Genomic DNA, 24,466 nt, shown 5'->3' with positions numbered 1-24,466 from the left:
TTTATCCCCCCGCCCTAGACAGTCCCCTAGCCTCCCCTATCCCCCAGTGTCTTATGTCCATTGGTTATGCTTATATACATGCATACAAGTCCTTTAGTTGATCTCTTACCCCCCTACCTCCTGCCCCCCAACCCTCCCCAGCCTTCCCGCTGCAGTTTGACAATCTGTTTGAGGCAGCTTTGCCTCTGTATCTATTATTGTTCAAAAGTTTATAATGGTCTCTATTGTCCATGAATGAGTGAGATCATGTGGTACTTTTCCTTTATTGACTGGCTTATTTCACTTAGCATAATGCTCTCCAGTTCCATCCATGACGTTGCAAATGGTAAGAGTTCCTTCCTTTTTACAGCAGCATAGTATTCCATCGTGTAGATGTACCACAGTTTTCTAATCCATTCATCTACTGATGGGCACTTAGGCTGTTTCCAGATCTTAGCTATGGTGAATTGTGCTGCTATGAACATAGGGGTGCATATATCCTTTCTGATTGGTGTTTCTGGTTTCTTGGGATATATTCCTAGAAGTGGGAGCACAGGGTCAAATGGGAGTTCCATTTTCAGTTTTTTAAGGAAACTCCATACTGTCTTCCATAGTGGCTGCACCAGTCTGCATTTCCACCAGCAGTGCACAAGTGTTCCTTTTTCTCCACATCCTCTCCAGCACTTGTCGTTTGTTGATTTGTTGATGATAGCCAGTCTGACAGGTGTGAGGTGGTACCTCATTGCTGTTTTGATTTGCATCTCTCGGATGATTAGTGACTTTGAGCATGTTTTCATATGTCTCTTGGCTTTCTGAATGTCCTCTTTTGAAAGGTGTCTATTTAGGTCCTTTGCCCATTTTTTGATTGGATTGTTTATCTTCCTTTTGTTAAGTTGTATGAGTTCCCTATAAATTTTGGAGATTAGGCCCTTATCAGATATGTCATTGGCAAATATGTTTTCCCACACTGTGGGTTTTCTCGTTGTTTTGTTGATGGTTTCTTTTGCTGTGCAGAAGCTTTTTATTTTGATGTAGTCCCATTTGTTCATTTTTTCTTTAGTTTCAAGTGCCCTAGGAGCTGTATCAGTGAAGAAATTGCTTCGGCATATGTCTGAGATTTTGTTGCCTTTGGATTCTTCTAGAATTTTTATGGTTTCCTGTCGTACATTTAAGTCCTTTATCCATTTTGAGTTTATTTTTGTGTATGGTGTAAGTTGGTGGTCTAGTTTCATTTTCTTGCATATATCTGTCCAATTTTCCCAACACCATTTATTGAAGAGACTATCTTGGCTCCATTGTATGTTCTTGCCTCCTTTGTCAAATATTAATTGAGCATATTGGTTCGGGCCGATTTCTGGGCTCTCTATTCTATTCCATTGATCTATATGCCTATTCTTGTGCCAGTACCAGGCAGTTTTGAGAACAGTGGCTTTGTAATACAACTTGATATCTGGTATTGAGATCCCACCTACTTTGTTCTTTTTCAGTTTTGCTGCAGCTATTCGGGGTCTTTTTTTATTCCAGATGAATTTTTGGAGAGTTCGTTCTAGATCTCTGAAGTATGCCGTTGGTATTTTAATGGGAAGTGCGTTGAATTTATAGATTGCTTTGGGTAGTATGGACATTTTAATGATGTTGATTCTACCAATCCATGAACACGGTATGTTCTTCCATCTGTTTATGTCTTCCTCGATATCTTTTTTCAACGTCCTGTAGTTTTCTGAGTAGAGGTCTTTTACCTCTTTAGTTAAGTTTATTCCTAAGTAGCTTAATTTTTTGGTGCAATGGGAAACGGGATTGTTTTTATAATCTCTCTTTCTGAAAGTTCACTATTGGTGTACAGAAATGCCTCAGATTTCTTGGGGTTAATTTTGTATCCTGCTACATTGCCAAATTCATGTATTAAGTCTAGTAGTTTTTTGATGGAGTCTCTAGGGTTTTGTATGTATAATATCATGTCGTCTGCAAATAAGGACAGTTTTACTTCCTCTTTTCCAATTTGGATGCCTTTTATTTCTTCTTGCCGAATTGCAATGGCTAACACTTCCAATACTATGTTGAACAGGAGTGGTGAGAGGGGGCATCCCTGTCTTGTTCCTGTTCTTAGGGGAAATGGTGTTAGTTTTTGTCCATTGAGTATGATATTGGCTGTGGGCCGGTCATATATGGCTTTTATTATGTTGAGGTATGATCCTTCTACTCCCACCTTGCTGAGAGTTTTTATCAAAAATGGGTGTTGAATTTTGTCAAATGCTTTTTCTGCATCAATTGATATGACCACGTGTTTTTTTCTTTCAATTTGTTTATGTGATGTATCACGTTTATTGATTTGCGGATATTGTACCATCCTTGCATCCCTGGGATAAATCCTACTTGGTCATGGTGTATGATCTTTCTGATGTACTGCTGGATCCGATTTGCTAAGATTTTGTTGAGGATTTTGGCATCTATGTTCATGAGGGATATTGGCCTGTAATTCTCTTTCATTGTGTTGTCTTTACCTGGTTTTGGTATTAGGGTGATGCTGGCTTCATAGAATGAGCTTGGAAGTGTTCCTTCCTCTTGAATTTTTTGTAGTAGTCTGAGGAGAATAGGTTTTAGTTCTCCCTTGAATGTTTGGTAAAACTCCCCTGTGAAGCCGTCTGGTCCTGGGCTTTTGTTTGATGGAAGCTTTTTGATGACTGCTTCAATTTCTTCCATAGTTATTGGCCTGTTGAGATTTTTAGATTCTTCCAGATTGAGTTTTGGAATGTTGTATTTTTCTAGGAATTTGTCCATTTCCTCCAGGTTGTCTAGTTTTTTGGAGTAGAGCTGTCCATAGTATTTTTTAAAAATCATTTGTATTTCTGTGGGGTCTGTTGTTATTTCGCCTCTATCGTTTCTGATTTTATTTATTTGGGTCCTCTCTCTCTGCTTCTTGGTGAGTCTGGCTAGAGGTTTGTCAATCTTGTTTATCCTTTCAAAGAACCAGCTTTTTGTTTCATTGATTTTCTCTATTGTTTTTTTGGTCTCTATGTCATTTATTTCTGCTCTAATCTTTATTATCTCCTTCCTTCTGCTCACTCTGGGGTTTTCTTGTTGCTCTCTTTCTAATTCTTTGAGTTGTAGAGTTAGATGATTTACTACCATTTTTTCTTGTTTTTTTGAGATAGGCCTGTAGGGCTATAAACTTCCCTCTCAGGACTGCTTTCACTGTGTCCCATAGGTTTTGGATTGTTGTGTTTTCATTGTCATTAGTTTCCAGGATGTTTTTAATTTCTTCTTTGATCTCATTGGTAACCCAATCAATATTTAATAGCATGCTATTCAGCTTCCAGGTGTTTGAGTATTTTGGGTTGTTTTTATTTTAGTTTATTTCTAATATTATGCCATCGTGGTCTGCGAAGACGCTTTTTATGATTTCAATCTTCTTGAATTTGGGGATACTTTGCTTGTGACCCAATATATGGTCTATTTTTGAATATGTCTTATGAGCATTTGAGTAGAATGTATATTCCCTGGCTTTGGGGTGAAGTGTTCTGAAGATGTCTATTAAGTCCATCTGATCTAGGGAGTCATTTAGGATTGCTGTATCTTTGCTGATTGTTTGTTTAGAGGGCTTATCCAGTGCTGTCAGTGGTGTATTAAAGTCTCCTACTATGATTGTATTGTTGTCGATCTCTCCTTTGATATCTTCCAGGAGTTTTTTTATGAATTTGGGTGCTCCTGCATTGGGTGCATATATGTTTACCAGGGTTATATCTTCTTGTTGTATTGATCCCTTTAGTATTATGAAGTGGCCTTCCTTATCTCTTGTTACGGCCTTCACTTTGAGGTCTATTTTGTCCGATATAAGTATTGCTACCCCAGCTTTCTTTTCCTTTCCATTTGCCTGAAAGATATTTTTCCATCCTTTCACTTTCAGTCTGTGTGAGTCCCTTCTAATGATGTGGGTTTCTTGTAGACAGCAGATGTATGGGTCATGTTTTTTTATCCATTCAGCCACTCGATGTCTTTTGTTTGGAGCATTTAGTCCATTTACGTTTAAAGTTATTATTGAAAGGTACTTGTTTGTAGCCATTTCTTTTTTTGTGTGTGGCTGTTTTCTTTCTGAGCTTTTTATTTCTTATTTTTATACCAGTCCCTTTAGCATTCCTTGCATTGCTGGCTTGGTGGTGACAAACTCCCTTAGCCTTTTTTTTTTCTGTGAAGCTTCTTATTTCCCCTTCAAGTTTGAATGATAGCCTTGCTGGATAGAGTATTCTTGGATTCAGTCCTTTGCTTTGCATCACTTTGTAAATTTCAGTCCATTCTTTTCTGGCCTGATGTGTTTCTGTTGAGAAATCATTTGACAATCTAATGGGAGATCCCTTGTATGTAACTTTCCGTCTCTCTCTTGCAGCCTGTAAGATTCTCTCTTTGTCCTGAACATTTGCCATGGTGATTATGATGTGTCTTGGTGTGGGTCTTTTCGGGTTCACCTTGTTTGGGACTCTCTGGGCTTGTGTGACTTTTTTCTTCCCCACCTCAGGAAAGTTTTCTGATATTATTTCTTCGAGTAGGTTTTCTAATCCTTGTTCATCCTTCTGTTGTTCTGGTACTCCTATTATTCGTATGTTGTTTCGTTTCATGTTGTCCCAAAGCTCCCTTAGGCTCTCCTCCTGTCCTTTAATTTTTTTCTCCAATTGCAGTACATTTTGGGTGTGTTTTGCTTCCTTGTCTTCTAATTCACTAATTCGGTCCTCCGCTTCTCCTAGTCTACTGTTGATACTTTCAATGGAGTTTTTCATTGCAGCTATATCACTCTTCATTTCTTCTTGGGTCTTACTTAAGTTGTTGATTTTTTCATCTGTTTCTTCTAGCTTCTTCCATATGTTATCGATTTTTTCATCTGTTTATTCTTGCTTCTTGCAGAGGTTGTCGATTTTTTCCTCCATCTGGTTTATGCACTCTAGGACCCTTATTCTGAATTCTTTATCTGTCATGTTGCATGCCTCTGTATTACTTAGCTGCTTTTCTGGAGAGTCCTCCTTCTCTTTCCTTTGGGGGTTTTTTGTCTACCCATGTTTGATCTCACTGACATATCTAGACGTTGAGTCATTCAGTGGTTGCTCCCTTGGTGGCAGTGACTCCTTGGTCTGTGGTTGCTCTTCGGGCGGTTGCGGTAGCAGCTGCTCTTCAGTTGGCAGCAGCTCCTCTGGTGGGTGCTGTTCACAGCTGTGGTGGCTCTTCTGGCTGGTGGGGCAAGGTTTCACGTACAGCTGCTGTTCCTCAGCAGAGGGTGTGGTGCTCAGGAGGTTGCTGTTGCTTGGATCTGCTGCGTTGATTTAAAGGCACAAAATACAACACAACAAGGCACCACGTACCAGGCACTATACACAAATATAATCACGGTATTAATAACCCCAAATAAAGGTGACCACCTAAATTAAGAGAATTAGGGGATAAGGAAGAAGGAAGAGAAAAAGATAAAAGAGAAAAAAGAAAAGAAAAGTAGGGACCAAAAAAAGGAGTGCAAAAATGAAATTGGGAAAAAGGAGGGGGGAAAATAAAAGCGAGAAAAGAAAAGAAAAAAAAAAGAGCGAAAAGAGAGAATGAAGTGGAAGAGAGGAAGAGAATTTATATATGAGGAGAATACTCCTATAGAACAGCCATTAATCCCAACAAATTCCAGCAACAGCTCCATGGATATGAATGCAAACTAGAAACAACCAATAATATAACGATGAAAATAGAATGGAGAACACTAATCCCAAAATAAAATAAAGAGAAAATAAAATGGCACTTTAAAAAATGGTAAAATGGTAGCAGTAATAATACTGGTTAAAAAGAAGAAGGTAGTAATTAAAAGGGTAAAATCAGGTGATGGAAAAAGAAGAAAAAAAAAAGAACAGGGAAAAAAAAAAGAAAAAAAATTGGTTTCTTAGTTAAAAAGTGAAAAAAGAAAAAAAAATTGCAGTAGTGAAGGTCCTTCGGTTCTTCTATTCTTCAGTGTGGCTCGCCTTAGACCTTCCAGGTATTCAGGAGAGTGTTGAGTTTCCCTGCGATATACTGTTCCTCTGTGTTGTAAACCACAGTCCTTATTTTAAAGCAGGCCGCATTTATTTCCCAGACTGCCTTATTTTGTGTTTAGCAAAGAGTCAGTTTGTGGGTCAGCCTCTGGGTGGCAGTGTTCTGGGGTTGGCCTCTGAGGCTATAGGGCCTCTCTGTCCAATGGAAGTTCACTGCCCAGAGCTGACTGTGTAATAGTTAGTTACTGGCGCTATGTTGTTGCTGGGATTGAAACTATACATATTTAGATGCTACCATGTTAGGTGTATATATGTTTGTCAGGGATATATCATGGTGTTGGATCAATTCCTTTAGTATTATGTAGTGCCCTTCTTTGTCTATTTTATGGCCTCTGCTTTGAAGTCTCTTTTGTCAAATGTAAGTATTGCTATGTCAGCTTTTGTTTTTTTGCTTTGTTGTTTGTTTTTTCATTTGCATGGAACATTATTGTCCATCCCTTCACTTTTAATCTCTGAACATCTTTTATTCTGACTTGGGTCTCTTTTAGACAAATATATATATATGTTTTCTTATCTATTCAGCTACCCTATGTCTTTTGATTGGAGTATTTAATCCATTTATATGTATGTAATTACTGATAGGTACTTATTTATTACCGTTTCTTCTCTTTATACCTGTCTCTTTCTCTCTCTTTCTTTCCCTCTCTTTCTCTTTCATTTTCTTAAAGCAGGCCCTTTAACATTTCTTGTAATATGGTTTCATGATAATAAACTCCCATGGAAATTCCATTTCGCTTGAAGTGTTTCAGCGGAGAAATCCTCCGACAGAATTATGGGAGCTCCCTTATAGGAAACTAACTCTCTTGTTTTCTACTTTTAAGATTCTCTTTTTGTTTTTGACCTTTGCATTTTAATTACAATGTGTGTTTGTGTGAGGCTCTTTGGATTCCTCTTGATTGGGAATTTCTTTGAACTTCTGTGACTTTATCTTTCACCAGAGTAGGAGAGTTTTCAGCCATTATTTCTTCAAACAAGTTCTCGTTCTCTTGTTCAATCTCTTTTCAAAGGCCTGTTACACCCGAGGATATTTTTCTATGGATTTTTAGAGAGAGTGGAAGGGAGAGGGAAAGATAGAAATATCTATGTGAGAGAAACACATTGATTGGTTCCCTTCCGCATGCACCCTGACTAGGGCCCAAACTGGGGAGGACCCTGTAACCAACATGCGTGGCTTTGACCAGAATCAAACCTAGGACTCTATGGTCCACAGGCTGATGTAAGTATTGCTACCTCAGCTTTTGTTTTGTTTTGCTTTGCTTTTGTTTTTGTTTTTCGTTTGCACGGAACATTATTTTTCATCCCTTCACTTTTAATCTGTATCTTTTATTCTGAGTTGGATCTCTTTTAGACAGCATATCCGATATAATAAAAGCCTAATATGCTAAGTGTCTGGTCATCCTGTTGTCCATTCAACCAATCAAAGCATAATATGCTAATGATATGCTAAGGCTGCTCAAGCACTCACTATGATGTGCACTGACGACCAGGGGGCAGATGTTCCAATTGGTAGGTTAGCTTACTGCTGCGGTCTGGCTGATAGGGACTGAGCAAGATGGGCCAGACATGCCCTGGAGCCCTCCTGCGGTCCCTCCCTGGCTGGCCAACCTCCCATGTACCTCCCTGGCCCAATCATGCACTGGTGGGGTCCCTTGGCCTGGCCTGAACTCTCTTGCAATCCAGGACCCTTTGGGGGATGTTGGGGAGCCGATTTTGACCCAATCCTGCAGGCCCGGCTGAGGGACCTCACTGATGCACAAATTCATGCACCGGGCCTCTAGTGTGTATATATACACTGAGTGGCCAGATTATTATGACCACCTGATGTTTGTAGGCAAATTAGCTATAATTTCACACTGAAGTTGCTAGAGGGCCAGACCATTATAAATAGGGAAGCAGTTTTGTCTGAAGATATGGGTAAACAACTCAATTTAATAGCCTTTGAATGTGGGATATATGTATATATACATTTTGAGCATTTTTATAAGCAATGTTTTAAACTCTGCATCTGGTATCTTGATTGCTTCCATTTTATTAATTTACTAGAGGCCTGCTACATGAAATTCATGCATGGGAGGGGGTTCCCTCATCCCGGCCTGTACCCTCTCCAATCCGGTACCCCTTGGGACTGCTGGCTCCTGACTGCTCACCTGCATGCTGTCCTGATCCCCCTAACTGCTCTCCCCTGATGGTCTGATCCCCGTATCTACTCTCCCCTGCCGGCCTGATCCACCTAACTGCTCTCCCCTGCCTGCCTGGTTTCCTCTAACTGCCTCTGCCTCAGCCCTGCCACCATGGCTTTGTCTAGACTAGAAGGATGTCCGGAAGGTCGTCCAAAAGATGTTCAGTCTAATTAGCATATTACACTTTTATTAGTATAGATGTCACCTTGTCCTAAAAATGCAGGTTGTAAACAGGTTTTCCTATTGTGGAAGGGGAGCCCGCAGTAGCACCCTGGGTTCTGACCAGGGCTTATGCACTCGTGCTTTATCTCAGCAGATGAGATTCCTAGAAGAAGACTCTTGGATGTACCTTGAACATTTCTATTGATTTTTCTAAATCATCCTCCAAAAATGTTGAACCACTTTAAACTCCCACCAGCAACCATGTGTGTGCCCTATGTCCTACTTTGATGCCAATGTCATTGATTTCCCCCTAGAAGCTTCCCTCCCCTTAGCCGGGACTGCTTGGCACTTGAGCCAACCTCACTGTTCAGCCCAGGACTTGATTTCCCGAAATAGAATTATGGAGGAGGAAAAATAGTTTTCCTCTACCCTTCTTAGTTCTTATTGGAGGCCCTTGTAATGAAAGACAGAGTACCAAGAGAAAAACAAAAGTTCATTAACATGTGTACCTCGTGTATATGTGGGATATCCCAGGGAAAAATGAGTAACTCCCCAAGGTGGCTTAGAATCCAGATTTAAATACCTTCTTCCTAGGGAAAGGGGATGTAGGCCTCTTAGAGGAGAGTAAATGATTTTTAGGAAATATGAATGGTAGTGGGGGAAGATAGTTTGTAACAATGTTTGGGTGTGATGTCAACTTCTAGTCTCCTGTCCTGTGACAGGAGTCAGTCTTCGCTGGCTGATGACACTTTTCCCATCAAGGGGACCTATGATATTTAAGCTCCTTTTGGGGGGCCCGATTTTAGGCAGGTCAGGAGACTTCAGTGAAAGACTGTCCTTGAATTTGCTGTTTTTCAAGCATCTGCAGCTCAAGATAATCAATATAACAACACAGCATATGTTGGGGTGGCATGTTCTCTGACCTTCAGAATAAACCCAACTAAAGCTTGTTTCCTCTCTTAGATGATTTGCCACACTAGCGTTATTCCCTGGAGACAGTATTCTGACCAGACCTTTCTGGGAGTGGTCATAACATACCTTGTGCTTGTAGAAAGGTATGGGCCACATCACTAAATAAATCAGGGTCAGTTTTCTCATCTTGTGGAAAGGGAGATAAAGTTATGATAGCTTATCTCTACTTCCACATTTTTCCTGTGGGTTTGTGTCACCACAGCCATGGGGCTTGGGGCTGCTGGGTGCTGTGCCCCCCTGTGGGCTTGTGTCTCTGCTTCTCTGGCCCCCATGGCAGCAGCAACAAAGCAAAGTGGGGTGGGGCGGAATGCCTGCATCATTGCCATAGTGATGACGCAAGCATCCTGGCTCAGCCACCACCATCTTTGTCACGGAATGACAGTCAATTTGCATATTCCTGCCTTATTGGCTGTGGGTGTTGCCATCTTTGTTGCAGGGCAATGGCTAATTTGAATATTACTCTTTTATTAGATAGGATTTCTGAGGATTTCTCTTGTTCTTTCATTTGGGGCATAGTTCTTTGTCTGCCTAGCTTGTCTCTATGTATTAAGGTAGATCTTCTGACTCCCACATTTTTTATGATGGCTTAATGATGTAGGTTTATTCTTGGGCTTAGTGGCACACTCTTCCAGATCACTGGAGCTTGGTGCTGCAGGAATATTTATTGTGAGTTATTTGCACTCTCCTGTTGTAGTTAGGGGTAGATCTATAAATGTTCTGTGATTTCCTAAGTTCTGATTCTGCTTTGAATGTTGTTGGCTTTTTTTGTGGGTGGTGTTAACTCTTCAGGCTGGATGACTGTAGAGATAAACTTTGATCAATGTGTATGAGTTGCTGTGCAGGGGCTGACCTTTGAGGCAGAATTTGTTTTTGTTTTTAACACCAGGGTCTTTTGCCAGCTGGAATCCCCCTTTGGGCATGCCATATGTGTAGCTACTTGTGTCAAGCTCTAGTGTGGTCTGAAGCCCACCACTGGTATTGTTGGAACTGATTCCAATTGGGTGGGGTTCAGGTACATTTCAATATGGAATGTGTGGCCCAAGCCAGTTTCTCTCAGTGGATAGAGCATTGGCCTGTGGACAACAGAGTCCTGGGTTTGATTCCAGTCAAGAACACGTACCTTGGTTGTAGGCTCCTCTCCAGCCCAGGCCCTGGTCAGGGTGCATACAGAAGGAAACCAATCGATGTGTTTCTCTCACATCGATATTTTTCTCTGTCTTTCTCTCTCCCTTCCATTCTCTCTAAAATCAATGGAAAAATATCCTTGGGTGTAACTGACCTTTGGCTACTTGTCTGGAGCTGCCTTACTATTTATTGTTTGTGGGTGCATCTACTGGGCATGGGTGTGAGTGAGAGTTGCTATTCTGTTTACAAGGGTTGGCTTCCTCCAGCTCTGCCTCTATAGATCTATAAAAGTTCTGTGGCTTCCTAAGTTCTGCCTCTGCCTGTCAGCTACTCCACCTCCCCCATAAGCCACCTTTTCTTCCTCCAGAACCTTCTGAAGAAAGACTGTAGAGTGGGCCCAGACTGGCCACAATGCACAGATACATCAAAGACAGGACACATGCTTGGTATTGTGTGGTGATCCAGGTCAGGGTAAATGGGGATAGTGAGTTTAGTACTTGGGGGTCACATGATCAGGCACTCAATGAGAAGAAAGTGACCCCTACTCTATAGCCAAACCACTCAGTCTCTTTCAGAGTCTTCAACTCTAGCTCTCCAGGAGGAGCACTGCAGACTCAAATTGGTTTCATCCAGCTGTCTGCTCTTCAAAAGCAAGCTCAACAGGGCCATGCCACTGGGGCTTGAGAGGTCAGGTCAAAGGAGTCTCAGTTGGGTGTGGGGCTGGCTGAGCCTGTAAGATTGGGCCAAGGACTTCATCCTTGTCCCAAACAATAGCCTCTGAGGGAGACACTTGGAATCTCCTAGCTTCAAGCAGCACACCATAATCTCCATAGTACTGAGCTCAGCTGGGAAGGGATACTGACACTTGGGAGGGCTTATCCAAAGTGTTTCTCATTGGGGGTGTTGCTGGCAAGCCTGTAAGGGTGGGGCATTTCTTACCCTTCCCAGGATAGTGCAAGCTGAGATCACAGGGGAGATAGGAGTGACTCACCTGCAATGTAGCCACACAACCCAGCACCTTCATGTCTGATCCCTGGACAAAAGCCCCCCTAGATACACTCCAAGAGTCCCAGTTCTGAACAGCACTCTTGTCCCCCTGAAATACTGAGCTCAGCATGGCAGTCCTAGAATGGCAGGGCAAACCAGTGATTTAACAGGTGGGGGGAGGACTGTGTGCTCAAGGTGGGGAATAATTTTCCCCTTCCAAAGCTATACAAGTTTTTTTTTAATTCCCACCCAAGAATATTTTTCCATTGATTTTTTTAGAGTGGAAGGGAGGGAGGGGGAGAGAGAGAGAGAGAGAGAGAGAGAGAGAGAGAGAAAGAGATACATCAGAGCAAATTTGTTGCCTTCTGCATGATCTCCAATCCCCCCACTCCAGGGCCAGAAATCAAACCTTTAACGAAGGTGCATGCCCTTGTCTGGGAAGCAAACCTGCTACCCTCAGGTCCACAGACCAATGCTATAACCCAGTGATGGCGAACCTTTTGAGCTCGGCATGTCAGCATTTTGAAAAACCCTAACTTAACTCTGGTGCCGTGTCACATATAGAAATTTTTTGATATTTGCAACCATAGTAAAACAGAATTATATTTTTGATATTTATTTTATATATTTAAATGCCATTTAAAAAAGAAAAATCAACAAAAAAATGAGTTTGCGTGTCACCTCTGACACACATGTCATAGGTTCGCCATCACTGCTCTAACCACTTATGAAAGCTGGTCAGGGCAAAGCTACTCAGTTTAATCACTGAGTTTCCGCCAATATCTTCTCCAGGAAAGGAGCACAGAAAATGTTCCTGCTGGGTGCCACCAGTAGGCCTCTCCAAAGGACCTGAGCATGGCAGAGTGGTATTGCCAGTCATTGGAGGGCTAGGCAGTGCACTGCTCAGACTGGTGCTGTAACAATAAGATTGCCCAACCCTGGGAATGTGGCATCTGAGTCTTTTTCAGGTTTCCTTTTCTCCCATGTGGAGCGAATCCCCACTGATTTCCACAACCAGATGCTATGCAGGCTTGTCTTCCTGTCTGTGTCTCAGGGTTGGGGATCCCTGCGAGGGGTTGAGACCCCTCACTTCTGGGGTAAGGTAGATTTGTAGCTGAGATATGCTTTCAAGTTTCTCAGCCACCCCACATGGGAGTTGGTCACAGGACTTTTCAAGTCTCTGCCCTTCTTACCAGTCTCTTTGTGGCTTCCTCTGTAAATCCTTGGTTATAATGTCTCAGAAGAGCTAGCCTTCAGTTGGTTATTCAGGTTGATTGGTCTATAATTTACCTGTAAATCTGGTTTGACACAAGGAGCAAGTCAATGTTGCTTCCATCTACCCTGCTGCCATCTGGGACTCCTCGGGACCATATTATTTTTTTAACCTGAATTACTTTTAACTTTAAATACCCTGGGAGGTTGTGGGAACAGTAGATGTTATAATATAGTAAAATGTAGAATTACACATTAAGTTTAGATTTAAAATTGAGCCCTGTGCTTAAAGAGGAAGAATTACTTTAGTTTGGTCATGAGAATTCAATAGTTTGAGCTTGACATATCTTTTCTCTTAAACTCTGCATTGCTGTAAAAAGCAGTCATTCTAATCTAATACTCCTTGATTTTTCATACTCTCCATAGTATTCTGTGGCACTGGAATAATCTTGCACTCAATGAACACTTTATTCCAGTTGAATATGGATGATAGCTACAATATCACTATGTACTATAGTTTTCCATATTTTATACCTGCATACAGAATGGTATTTTTACAATCTTTATCTATCCTGTAGTCAGTCATTCATGCCTCAGTTGACTGTTTCCTCTCAGTGTCTGTTGACTATAATCAACTGTTGATACCTTCATATATACAAGTCATGTATTTTATTTTAGACCACAAAAATAAAATATGGCTAACTTAAGTTAAGCAGAAAATTGATTACATATAAGGATAATTGAGATCTCATATAATCTTTGAGAGATTAGAGAACTAAGTTTAGAAAATTGGCACACAAAAATGAGGTAAGGTTCAAGAGACATAATTATGTTGGTGGTGTTAGCACAGTACCACTATTGTTGGATACTGCTGCTTCTGGACATCCAAACTCACTGCCAATTAAATCTTAAGTTTATTTATGCCACAATGAGTACTTTCTAAATTGATCCTGACTTGGCAACACTACATGAAAACCATACATCCCATATGGCAATATGTAGTAGTTAGCTGAGCCTAGAAAATGTGACCATATGCCAGTCAAAAGTGATTAGGGAACTCAGCTTCTAGCTTGAGAAGTAGAACCTGCCTTAAACTAAATTCCACATAATAGGTTGGTCCCAAAAATTAAAAGTAGATTTGAGTCTTGGATTTCCAAAAAATAAAATTATAATAAATGTCCACCCCAAGCAATCTAAGCCAATTACATTAAAATGAATTAGTTAAGTGAATAACAATTCCATAATGCTATAATAATCTTTTTCTGTATTCAAACTTCAATTTTTCAATTGCACTTCATCTTAAATTTTTGTACTTTTTCAAATAATTTTACAATGAAAAGGATATTTCTTAACTTAAGGTCAAGGGAAATATTATTCTTATTAATATAAAATACAGTCAGTTCAGTTGGTCAGTGCTATTAAATTGCTTATTTAAAAATTAACTTAATTATACTATTTAATGAAATAAATGCATGCACATAAATGAACTGTATATCATTAAACTTATTGAATTTTTCATAGTGTCTGGAAACTAAAGGCAGGGAGGAATGACAGATATATCTTATGGGCACACACATGTAACATGGGTAGCAAAGAAAATATATTTACATATAATGAAGCATATAGGTGTGAAAATGCCCATTATTATAAATGTCACTAGATTTTATTGAGACTTTGTCTTTTTTGGAGAAAAACAGAGTTTTCAAGCTTTTTTGCTAAATTTATCTTTAAAACTGATAAACTAAGGCTTATATCTCATATCAAAGCAAAAAAAAATATTATGGTATTTACCTAAAGAAATTGGAAATAATGGTGTTAATATGGATAATTTAAGGTAATGATATTCTTTGGATCCTGAATAGCTTTTCATTTAAGTGGGTACAGTCCCAATTCACAAGATTCATAGGCCCTTCCTCTTACTTTCCTATTGTGTAGCCCTGGCCTAATTGGCTTATATTAATTTTTAAAAAGTATAAAATATTCCTGAAAACATTAAAGCAAAAAAGGTACCTCCATAGTTATAAAACAACACAATAGACTAATTATGGCAAAGGCATTAAATGTATTGAAGGAAAATGTTAACACACTGTAAAAAGTTTAAATTAAATTACAGGTGAAACAGCTTCTCGATAGGAAATTGCTGTACCTGTCATAAAAAGGGCTCATTTCTGTAGTACAAATTCTTCAAATGACAGTTACACTTAAGTAAATGCATTATTTCTAGGAATAAACTATACACAATATAGAAAATAACATCAATTATTTAAACTATAAATATGTTTGCTCATGGTTTCATATAATTGCAATTGCCTTTACTTTTTGAACTTATATGTACTAAATGAGTTCTAAAATGTAACTATTTTAAATGTAACTCTAATTGCATTTAAATTTCAACTATCAGAAGTAGTATCTACTCATGCAATGACAGAATATGGAATCACTCAACTTATGGATATATATTTCATTAATTTAAAAAATACTAATTGATCTCTATTTTAATAATGCCATTAATCATTCTCCTATTGTCACCAATGGGATAATGCTTCATATTAAATTATAGATTAAGGATACTTTATTATACCAAAAATATAAAGTTTTAGAATTGTGTGTTCCACTGTAAGATGCAATATTAGGTCTAGGCAACGTTCAAAATAGCGGAAGTCCTAGTGCCCTTTTCCTCCCACCAGAACCCAGGGAGTGTGCAGCTTCTTGTATTCATGGGGTAGTAACTTGACCTCTGAAACTTATTCTGTTTATAATTTTGAAGTAATATTTTTATAATTAATTAAAATAAAATTAAACTTTAGGGAAATGATGTTTACTGGTATGAATTCTAATGTATTGTTTAATATTGACAAAGAGTCATTATTCAGTCTCTGACTGAACATATTCACCTACAAAAGCTAGTCATCTATTTGTTTTGGGGGGCTAGGAAGTTTTATATCAAAGTGAGGAAATATCTGCCTTGCTATAAATTATTTTCCTGGCTTTACTTGTATGTTTTGTCTCTCATCAATAAGATACCTAACCATGTATTTGAAGAAAGCTTTATGTCTCCCCTGAGAAAATTACCCCAGTTTATTTCATTGTTCCTATATAGCATGGTTTCCAGACCTCTCAGAATTATAATTATTCTTTTCTGGATATTCTCTAAAATAGCAATGTCTACATTAAAATGTTCAGTGTAGAATTTAATGCAATTCTGCAGATATCATTTTGATGGGAAAACAAATTTCCATTTGTGCTTCTCAAAGGTATCATCTGGAATTAGTCTGAAACAAAAGTTAAGATTTTAGTGGATATATATTACTGTTGGAGCTAGCACATTTTACTAATCTGCCATCACATATTATTAAAGAAGCAAAAATGCACAGAAGGTCTACTCTACTAAATAATAATGACAATAATAATAAATTAATAAAAACATAATTATTGATTATTATATGCTGACTAGAGGCCAGGTGCATGAAATTCATGCACTGGTAGGGTCCCTAGGCCTGCCCAGGAATCAGGGACAATCTATGGGGTGACTGGTGAGGCAATCAGAAGGCCCCTGCTGGCACCTGCCTTGGCTGTCCTGTCACCACTTGCTTGCTGACCCTGCCCCCTGCCACCACGTCCAGTATCCTCCCTCTGCAGGGTGACTGGTGGGATGATCAGGGGGCCCCTGCTGGCACCCGTCTTGGCTGTCCTGGGGCCTGTGGGCTGGGGGCAACTCCTGCGTTGAGCATCTGCCCCCTGGTAGTCAGTGCAACTGGTCATTCCACCTGTTGTTCCACCTTTCGGTCGATTAGCATATTAGGCTTTTATTATATACCAGTAGGATACCTCTGGGGGCTTTTTGTATAGTGAGGCATTAGTCCCCCAAAACCACTTAAGAATGTTATCACTGTCACTTTTTCACATGAGGAAATTAACATTCAGAAAGTTAAATAATTTGCTCAAGGTTATGGATGTGAAATACTGTAAACGTCACTCCAAAGTCTATGCTCTTAAAGTGCTATCTGTATTAACATATAATTAAGTCTAGTTTTTGTACAATTTAAAAATGCTATACAAGGAGAAAATAAAAGAGAAGATGTGTATCAGATAGGCTGTATAGAAGTGGCAAAACTTGAGTTGGATTTTGAAGAATAAATAGAATAGGAAGATAGAAGAAAGCATTTCATATAATGAGAATCAATACTTTCAGAGTGTTATGCAAAATTATTCTGGTATTTATTTGCTTTGTTTGACTTTATGATATAGCTTTTTTTTTATCCCCTTAATGTCTCTAGCCAGACAGTTCACACCTCTTGCTGAAGTTGTTCCTTAGCCTGGTCAAACTAGAACTGAAATATACTATACATAGTTTTATGTAGTCCTCAAATTTCAAGGTAACAAAATGTAATTGGGTATCATCTCTGAATAAATGGTTGCTTTGTAATTAATAAAAGACACCGTTGTGATGGTCTCTAATAGTGAAATTTTATCTGGGAAGAAGGAGAACTAGAAGTTTAAGAATTTTGATGGAAATAAAATATTATTATTAACTTTATAATGAATGCTATAATCGAACAATGAAGTTAGGATGGTAGAAAAACTCCATTCTTCTTATATAAATGTATAACCTCTACATCTGAATTAATCTCAGTGCTATTATGTAAATTAATTTTTCTGATTGATTGTTTTGGTAGGTCTAAAACTAAAAAAACTTTAAGTAATGTCTTTAGAATGTTGAACATAATAGTGGCAATAAATGTTGCTTTGATGATGATTTTCCTCATTTTTCTACTTTATTCTTGAGGAAGAATTATTAATAAACTAACTCAAAGTTACTAGTTAGAATTGGCTAATTTTAAAATTATTATATGGAGTCCAATATGAGATAAGACACTCCTGAATCTGAACAACTCACAGTATGGTTTTTAGTCATACTAAGTCATTGTTTTATACACTTATCTTTGAAAAAACTAAGACTTAAAAATTACTTAAAATATATATCTCCTTTAAAATTTAGCACAGATTCATGTATTGGTTTTAAATTGTCAGTGTATTCAAATGTGTTAAGAAATGTGTTTTATAAATTCCTATTTATGTTCTTTAGTTTCTGAATGGAACAAAAATTAAATGGATAAAGAGAGGAAAAAATGTTTTCCTTTTGACAAGGGAGAAATTTGTCAGGTTTCCAATTCTCAAGTTGACTTTGGTGATAACAAATCAGTTGTTAGTGAAACTTTGAAGATAATTCAATGCAAAAAAGTGATTTATGGTCTTTTAATATGATTGCCAAATTTTATTCTTTTTGGTGTTCTTCCATAAAAATCTGGCTCCTTTGAAAAATCCCCACAGGCAATAGTTGTGGAGGTCTGTATTTCTTTAACATGAAAATAAAAAGCAAAATAAACCAAGGAAAACCTCCATTAAGTAGTTGAGCAAGACATTTCTCTTGATAACTTTGAGATTCCCTAAACATATGGAACTTAAACATAAATTTCCAAATAAAAGTTAAAATGTCACTCCTACCCAAAACACTCAGCTAGAATTCTTATGAGGAAATTCTTTCATTTCTTATTCCCAAGCCCAATAATAATAACAATGCTGATTTTGTAATTTAAACTCTGTATTCATTTTACATTATAACAGAAAGTTGAATGAGATATGTAGATATGTAAATATATAAAAATAAATATATACAGTATCAAATTTAAATTAAAAAATAATCACTATAGTCATTGCTAAATTGAACAATGGTCTCTGACAATTTGTAACTAATTTTTCCTTACATGGCTAAACATTTTAAAATGGAAATCACTTCTACTCTTTGTTTAGCTAATTCTTATTCATCCTTTAAGTCTTATTTTAAATGTCATTTCTTCTGATAGACGTTCCAAGGCAACAAATCTAATTTTGGTGCCACTAAATATTCTCTAAAATTGTCTTATGCTTTACTTTTTTGAGACGTATAAATTTGTAAGTATAAAATTATTTGTCTATTGTTTTTTATTGTTGTCACCTTGGACTGTCAGCCTTGGTTTGTCCACCCTTTTGTACTAGTGCATAGTGCAGTGATTGCCTCATAGTTGTTATCTAATCAGTATTTACTGAATGAATGGTTGAAGCAGACATTATATTTTACTATTGTCGTTTTAGCAACAGAACATCTGGATTTCATCTCAGCTTAGGAAATTATTTCCCCTTTTTAAAAAATTATATTTATTTTTGAAAGCATTACATATGCCCCCTTTGTTTATCTTTTTTCCCATTGACCCTCTTCACTCTTCATCAGTACCTCCCAGTCCGACACCACTCTATTATCTATGTTCATGGGCTATGCATATCCTATCTAATAAAAGAGAAACATGGTAATTAGCCCTACCTCCGCTACCCTTCCCATTGGCTAATCAGGGCAATATGCAAATTAACTGCTAGCCAAGATGGCGGCCGGCAGCCAGGCAGCTTGAAGCGAACATGAGGCTTGCTTGCTTCAATGACAGAGGAAGCCAACCTTCCCCGTCTGCCGCTGCAGGCCTCTGAGCTTGCAGTTTGAAACATTGTTACAAATATAGAAGCTAAACAAAACCAGAGAAACCTGCTTTCAGCCAGCCAGGATCTCAGAGCTGGAGTTGAAACAGTGTTTTGATTATAAAACCCAAACAAACCAGATACCTGCTTTCAGCAGCCGAGGCCTCAGAGCTGGAGCCAAGCCTCAGAGCAAAAGCTGGCCCAGAATAAAAAATAAATAAATAAATAAAAGGAGCGGTCGGGAGCTTCAGTCACCCCCAGCCTGAAAACAGCCCTCAGCCCCTCACCTAGACTGGCCAGGCACCCCAGTGGGGACCCCCACCCTAAAGGGTGTGTGACCAGCTGCAAACAGCCATCAGCCCCTCATCCAGGCTGGCTAGGCACCCAAGAAGGATCCCCACCCTGATCCAGGACACCCTTCAGGGCAAACCAGGCAGCCCCCACTGGTGCACCAGGCCTCTATCCTATATACTAAATGGGTAATATGCCTCCCAGCACCAGGATCAGCAGAGCCGAGAGGCCTCCAGGCACTGGGATCAGTGTGACAGGGGGCAGCGCCCAAACCCCCTGATCGCTCTGCAGCTCTGTGTGTGACAGGGGGTGGGGCCACAACCTCCCTATCCGCCCTGCTTTGTTCGTGACAGGGGAAGGCGCCCCAACCCCCTGATCAGCCCTGCTCTGTGCCTGATAGGGGGGAGCTCCCCAACCCCCTGATCGCCCTGCGGCTCTTTGTGTGACAGGGCGCAGCGCCCCAACCCCCTGATCCGCCCTGCTCTGTGTGTAACAAGGGGCGGTGCCCCAACTGCCCTATTGGCCCTACTCTGTGAGTGACAGGGGGGAGCTCCCCAACACCCTGATCGACCCTGCTCTGTGCATGACAGGGGGTGGCGCCACAACCCCCCAATCGGCCCTACCCTGAGCGTGACTGAGGGTGGCATCGCAACCTCCCGATCTGCCCTGCTCTGTACATGACAGGGGGCGGCGCCCCAACTCCCCAATCAGCCCTTCTCTGAGCCCGACCAGGGGTTGCACCTAGGGATTGGGCCTGCCCTCTGCCACCCGGGTGTGGGCCTAAGCCAGCAGGTCGTTATCTCCCGAGGGGTCCCAGACTGCAAGAGGGCACAGGCCGGGCTGAGGGACCTCCCCCCCCCAAGTGCACAAATTTTTGTGCACCGGGCCTCTAGTCCTATATAATAAAAGGCTACTATGCAAATCGACCAAACAGCAGAACAACCAGTGCTATGATGCACACTTACCACCAGGGGGCAGACGCTCGATGCAGGAGCTGCCTCCTGGTGGTCAGTGTGTTGCTATAGGGGAACTTAGCCAGAATCTGGGCTCACATCTGTCGAGCACAGCAGCAGTGGCGGGAGCCTCTTTTGCCTCCGTTGGCAGTGCTAAGGCTGTCCGACTGAGCGGGCTTAAGCCATCAGTCAGACATCGCCCAAGGGCTTCTGGACTGTGAGATGGTGCAGGCCGGACTGAGGGATCCCTGAATGCATGGATTTTGTGCACCTGGCCTCTGGTATGCATATAAGTTCCCTCCCCACCCCCCATCCCCACCTTTCCTCTGAGATTCCACAGTCTGTTGTATGCTTCTATGTCTCTGGATCTATTTTGTTCATCAGATTATTTTGTTCATTAGATTCCACATATGGGTGAGATCATGGGATACTTGTCTTTCTCTGACTGGCTTATTTTGCTTGGCATGATACTCTTCAGATCTTCCATGCTGTCTCAAAGGGTATGAGGTATTTCTTTTTTATAGTCATACAGTATACCATTGTGTGAATATACCACTTTTTTTTTTTTTATCCACAGATCTATTGATGGACAATTGCACCGTTTCCAGATCTTAGCTATTGTAAATATCACTGCTATGAATATATGGGTGCATATATTCTTTTCTGATTTTTTTTTCAGGATTCTTAGGGTATATTCCTAGAAGTGGGACCACTGGGTCAAATGGGAGTTCAATTTGTAATTATTTGAGGAACCTCTGTACTGTTTTCCAAAAGGGCTGGACCAGTCTCCATTCCCACCAGCAGTGTACTAGGTTTCCCTTATTGCAACATCCTCACCACCACTTGTCAATTGTTGATTTGTTGATGGTAGCTATTCTGTCATGTTTGAGCTGATACCTTGTTGTCCTTTTAATTAGCATCTCTCTATTTGTTACTGACTTTCAACATTTTTTCGTCTGTCTCTTGGCCATCTGTATGTCCTCTTTGGAGCAGTGTGTATTTTGGTCCTTTGCTCATTTTTTTTTAAATTGCATTGTTTGTCTTCATTTTGTTAAGTTGTATGAGTTCTCTATATATTTTGGAAATTTACCCCTTACGCAAAGTATTATTGGTAAAGATGTTCTCCCATGCAGTGGGTTCTCTTTTCATTTTGTTGTCCATTTCTTTTGCTGTGTAGAAGATTTTTGTTTTGATGTTGTCCCATTTGTTTATGCTTCCCTTGCCCTATGAGATATAAATGGAAACATATTGCTAAGAGAGATGTCTGAGATTTTGTTGCCTATGGTGTCTTCTAGGATTTTTATGGTTTCACAACTTACATTTAAGTCTTTTATCCATTACTAGAGGCCCAGTGCATGCAATCACATGGCCCTGGCCACTCAAGTGCCACGCCCACCTGCCCGCAATTGCTTAAACCCAGTCTAAAGCAGAAAGATGGCCTCTGCAGTATGGGGAAATGACTCAGCACAGGGATCCAGGCGACTGTCATCTCAGCTCTTTCCCCAAGCGCTCCCAAACCCAGAATCTCCTCATGCAGTTCTAGTCTACTCTGCCTTCCCTCTGTCAGAGCCCAAGATGAGTGATTGCACATGACATTTTGTGCATTGGCTTTTTAAGAGGGTTCCTGCATTTCTAACGGTCTCCCCCTGGTGGACAAAAACTTGATTTTCACACCCAGATGTTTTGTGGGCATCTTTCCCAGTCCTGCTGTTCTGCACTGGGGACCCCAGTTGGGGTTTAGACCCCAAATGGCTCAGGGGAACCTTTCACAGCTGAAATATCCCTTTAGAACTCCAGCTGCTCCCTGTGGGATCCTGACCAGCCCTCTCACACCTTCACAGTTCTTACTAGTCTCAATGTGGCCTTCTTGGTGATAAAGGTTCTCTCTAGCTAGTCTTCAGTTGGTTATTCAGGAAGATTTTTCAATATTTTAGTTGTAATTCTATTTTGATCCTGGGAAAATGTCAGTGTAGCTTTCACTTAATCCGCCACCATCTTGGAATTCTGTTTCTGCATTTCAAAAAGAAGGCAATAGAGCAGTGGTTCTCAACCTTCTGGCCCTTTAAATACAGTTCCTCATGTTGTGACCCAACCATAAAATTATTTTCGTTGCTGCTTCATAACTGTAATATTGTTACTTTTATGAATCATAATGTAAATATATGATATGCAGGATGGTCTTAGGCGACCCCCGTGAAAGAGTCGTTGGACCGCCAAAGGGGTCGCGACCCACAGGTTTAGAACTGTTGCAATAGAGCAAATTGTTGGTAAACATTATTTCTTTCACAATCAGTAAAATTTAATTAACACTGATTTTGGCTAACTGATTTCTTGTAATGTTCATAGATCATATGTATATCTTTAGTTTTTGGACTGCACCATATGCCTTTATAGCCTCTGCAGCTAGATAGCTGGGTATTTCCCTAGACAAATACATAGTGAAAATTTGGGATAAGGAAGAAGGAAAATAACCATAGTAATAAGAACTTCAATTCTAAAGGACTGATGTGGCTTTGGCTTACCTGTTCAAGCATTGGCACAGTCCAGGCATATCTCACCTTGGGAAATGCTTGATCCAGGTTGTAAAATAAAATCATGTGAATGTATCTTTCCATCTTAAGGCTGCCCTGTCTTTTGTGCTAACTTCACTCTCAGGGTGACTCTTTCCACAAAATGACAACATGGCTTCCAGCATCTCCAGACTTATATTGTACTAACTTAGGAGATGCAGTGGAAAGAAAACTTTTTGTTTCCACTAATTAAAACAGGCATTAGATAATTAATTATGATGAGATCAACTTGAATCATGTGCTTATCTCTGGTCCAATTATTGTGACAAAATGAAAGAATATGGATATTGGCTGGGCCTGGTTTATGTGTTGTACTTGGATTTAGAGAGGTAAAATTATATTCACAAAACCACAAGGACTGAGATCAATGATAGTAGATAAAACTACATTGCATTACCTATGTGCTAAGTACTATATATATATATATTTTAAATATACTTTATTGATTCTTTACAGAGAGGAAGGGAGAGAGATAGAGAGCCAGAAACATCGATGAGAGAGAAACATCGATCAGCTGCCTCCTGCACATCCTCTACTGGGGATGTGCCCACAACCCAGGCACATGCCCTTGACCGGAATCAAACCTGGGACCCTTCGGTCCGCAGGCCGACGCTCTATCCACTGAGCCAAACCGGTTTCGGCCTAAGTACTATTTTATAGTATTTATGAATACCAACTAATTTAATCATAATAGCAACCCTGTGGAAAGTGGGAAACTATTAGTATTCACATTTTATGGGGTGGGGGAGTTGACACAGAGAGAGATTAATAACTTGTTTACAGTTGCATAGCTGTCTAATGGTAAGGGAATGATTTGAACTCAGGTAGTGCTTGGAAGAGTGTTAGAACTTAACTAATACACTACATAGGAAAGGTAGACGAATGACTATGACAAAAATAGCTTATTACTATGGAAGTGTCAATGCAAAATAAATAAGAATACATTTTATCTATTCTATTATATATTTATCTACTCTATTATCTTCTGTAACTATTCTCTAACTAGAATAGAAAAGAGCATTACAATTATTGACTCATGGGCAAAAATCATGCAACAGTTTTTAGACTGCCAAGAAATGCTTTGGTTCACAGAAGATTCCTGTCTGTACTTTTGGCATTCATACATTTTTATGTAGATAGTTCTCTGAAGTCAATATTTTAAACATTCAAACTTAAAGTTTTATTTTATATAACTTAATATTTACGCTACATACATATATTCAGTTTTAACCAAGAAGAATTCTTCGTCTCTCCTTCACTGTAAACAATGGTGGGTAAATACCACAAAGCTTTGTTGCAACCAAGTAGCCTTCTAGGATTCAATGTCCATTTGAGTCTACTTCTTAAGTTATTAATTAAAATCTATTGTTTTCCACAGGTGTGTATATTTATCTCAACAATCTTTTCCTTGTTGTAGAATGGTGCCAAGAAAATTAACTTGGAAAATAATCTCATCCAAACCGGTTTTCCATAATTATTAT

The sequence above is a fragment of the Myotis daubentonii genome, chromosome X (genome assembly GCF_963259705.1).
Source record: "Myotis daubentonii chromosome X, mMyoDau2.1, whole genome shotgun sequence".
NCBI lineage: Eukaryota > Metazoa > Chordata > Mammalia > Chiroptera > Vespertilionidae > Myotis > Myotis daubentonii.
The sequence above is the reverse complement of the archived record's forward strand: the minus strand, read 5'-3'. Positions refer to the sequence as shown.